Genomic DNA, 3,287 nt, shown 5'->3' on the forward strand with positions numbered 1-3,287 from the left:
TCTCTCTGTCTCTCTCTCTCTCTGTCTCTCTCTCTCTGTCTCTCTCTCTCTCTCTCTCTCTCTCTCTCTCTCTCTCTCTCTCTCTCTCTCTCTCTCTCTCTCTCTCTCTCTCTCTGTCTCTCTCTCTCTCTCTCTTTCCATTTTTCTTATCCCTTTCTCCCTCTTCTTCCTGCTCCTCTTCTTTCTCTCAATATGGTTGGGGCCCTGGTATACAGTCCACTCACCTAAAAACTTTGTTGGACTTCCGTACTTCTTTTGGCATCCATGATCACCCCCTTTGGAAAGTGATTCTAAAAAATACAAATAGGAATGGACCCATCTATTCTGAAGATATCCACGCCATTGAGGAAAGCCAGGAGAGAGCAGCCTCTAAATCTTTAAATTTACTCAGGGTGAACCTGCCTGTACCTCTGTGATATTCTGATCATTCTGACTTCCTGTCAGGACTGAAGCAGTATTTTCTCCTAATCAGAACCTAACATCCTGTAGGAATTTTGTCTTCCTCCCCCCTTTTAATAACAGAATCTCCATATATTTTCACAGACCTGGAGCAAAGGCATTATGGTCTTTTTGAGGATCATAGAAAGAAAAAATGATGCCTTATCAAAATTAAACCAGAATCTAAACAAAGGGAATTTCTGGGCTTGAATTGATCTTTGATGTTCTTAGAAACTCAATCTTTTAGTCACAGTTTGAGGGAAAAAAGAAAGATATACTTCTCTTATCCCATTCCCAGTTTAATTGCTCCATAAAGTGATGGTGGCAAAGGTAAAAGTTAGGCACCATTGGACAGAATGAAGCATTAACTGCACTAAATTTGGAAATTTTCAGGTTCCATTTATCTTTAACAACTTCCCTAAGAAAACAGATACCGATAGGTAAGATCAACTCATTCTGACAATACTCTTAGTTTTTAAATTTAAATCAGTTACATTTTGATTAACAATTAATGCTCATTTTTCCTTATTTTTTGTTGTCAAAACAAAATTCTGTTCCCTACAGATCAGAGAACCTCTTCATTCATTTTATTTATTGTTGTAGAATTTCTCTTATGCTATTTCTGGATTTGTCATTAAAGTCCATGAAGTCTTAATCATTACCCTCTAATTTCCTAAGGGGGGGCGGGGGCGGGGGGAAGGCGTTGATTTATTGAACTGGCTGCAGTTAAAAGAAAAAAAAAAGAAGCAAAAACCCAGAAGATCAATCTGACATTGTAGGTTAATAGTAGGAAACAAAGAGTAGTCATAATTAAATGAGAAAAGGACTTTAGTTGTTCATTCCAGTTTATAATAAAAAGCCCCTCACCATAGTGTCTTAGAAAATAATGCATTCAGACTGAGTAGAATTACCGCCTAGCAGATTCTATTTATCTGTAGCTTAAAAAGCAGCTGCGTTTTTTGTAAAAAGCAATGAATGTGGCATTCCTACTTAAAGGTGGATGGAAAAAAACACCCCTTGTTTTGTAATAAGGGGATTTTCAATTTAAAAGAGAGAGCAGGCCTGTTGTGTGAAGTATGGTTATTACATTCACTGTATTCTATCTCACCCACCAGGAGGCTAATAATGAGGAGTGAGGGAAGGGGGCCAGGGCCACGAGGGTTATCTCACAGTCCCAGATGCTGGATAAGTTGGAGGAGGCAGAATCACTTTTGGATGACATTCAGAAAGACCTGAATGCTTATTGGGAGAAGAAAAGACTATTCTTTCCAAGGTAAACAGTTCATTTCATCTACCAGCTGTACAGATCGGTATAAAATATGTTTATATGAAGATATCCACAAAGTTCATTTTTCCCCCTTTATGAAATCATTTTAGGTGTGTGGCATCTCTTCCCTTGCCAGTCCGGTGATGATCACAGACATTCTGCCAGCATCTCGTGAGACAAAGGATTGGCTCCTGAGCCCCGCCACACCTAAAAAAAAATGCTTTGAAGGGCTTGCCAAGCTCACTTTTAATCATGGGAAAGAAATTACCCACATGGAGTCAGCAGAAAATGAAAAAGTGGGCCTCGTGCTGAGATAATTCCAGCAAGTGCCAAGGGGCTAGTTGAGATATGGCTTCATGAGGTGAATATCTTTAGCTCTTACTTAGGGTTTAGTAACTGTATAATCATTCTCTCTTTTAGGAGCAATGAATATCCCAAGTGTGTTTCCTAACCAAAGCTCTGTCTCTCTCCAAGCATTTCTCGGGATATCTGATGGATTCCATAGGAAAATGGGGGTTCTGGATCCTTGTTGTTATTTCCTTCTACTCAGGACAAGTTGGCAAATATGCAGAATCTCGTTCAGTGACAGCCCCAAGCCAGTGACTGCCACTAGCTGTGTGTTTGTGTATCTGTTTGAGTATCTGTCTAGTACTTTATGTCTCCGTGTATATATGTATATTTGTTCTTGTCCTTGACCCTTCCTTAGGAGAATATCTTGGGAGGATTGGATAGCAGGTGGCTTTTCAGATGTGACCTAGGGCAAAGGAGTTGTTGGGGAAGGGGCAAAGGTACAACTTTTTTTTTTGAGGAGTGGGGGTGGGGAGAAGGAGAAAAGGTGCATGTCACCTTGATAATTAATGATCAATCTTAATTTCCAATCCGTGTTAAAGGAGACAGGGGGAACATCCCCTGAGGAGACCAACCTACCCCACCTTCCCTCTGGGGGACCACAATTCCAATTAAACATCAGTTTCAGTGTGAAATTGGTTTGACTGCCTGTCTTTTGTTTGCCTGTTTTAACCCCTTTGTGCCTGTGCTCATTTAGAAGGCTCCCTTGAACTCCGTTCCAGTCTGAGGCCCAAGTTCATCCCTGGCGGCCTGCTGCCTGTCTTCCGTTTCTTTTTTCTTATTCTAATGATGAGGTCTGGGATCAGAGTTTTTCTTTCACTTTCTATTATTAAACACTCTTCCCAGGCCCTTGATTCTGTATCTACTTTTCTCAAAAGAAGGATTCTTAACTTGCCATCTGCTTGTCTCCCAAGGCATTGCTCCTGGTTTAAAATATATGCATTCATAATATTTTATATAATTAGAATAAGTTACATTTCATATAAAATACATTTATATACAAATATGCGTCCATACAAAACAGATACCTGATTGAACATTTGGCCACCTCAGTATGCTAAGGGCAACTTTGTATTGCTACCTTTTATTTCCTTTCAGTTAAGCTCAGGTGTATTAATGTATATAAAATGTATTTTATGTAAAACATAATACAACGTATATAACGTTGTCATGGAAACCTTTGAAGACCTCCTTCTTGTAAGTGTATTCCTTTTTTGGACAGGAAGAGAGAAAG

At 39.5% G+C, this 3,287-nt stretch overlaps 1 long non-coding RNA gene across 1 annotated transcript in view; it reads left to right on the top strand.

The window, feature by feature from the left end:
- The window catches only part of LOC138166640 (uncharacterized), a 3,368-nt gene extending 699 nt beyond the window's left edge, over nucleotides 1-2,669 (top strand). Inside the window, exons 2-3 of the long non-coding RNA XR_011169668.1 lie at nucleotides 1,554-1,711; nucleotides 1,816-2,669. This is a non-coding gene — a long non-coding RNA (uncharacterized lncRNA). The remainder of the gene's footprint in view (nucleotides 1-1,553; nucleotides 1,712-1,815) is intronic.
- Nucleotides 2,670-3,287: the final 618 nt, after the last annotated feature.

The sequence above is a fragment of the Petaurus breviceps genome, unplaced genomic scaffold, assembly GCF_028583685.1.
Source record: "Petaurus breviceps papuanus isolate PSGF00001 unplaced genomic scaffold, PetGlider_PUasm1.0 225, whole genome shotgun sequence".
Taxonomy (NCBI): domain Eukaryota; kingdom Metazoa; phylum Chordata; class Mammalia; order Diprotodontia; family Petauridae; genus Petaurus; species Petaurus breviceps.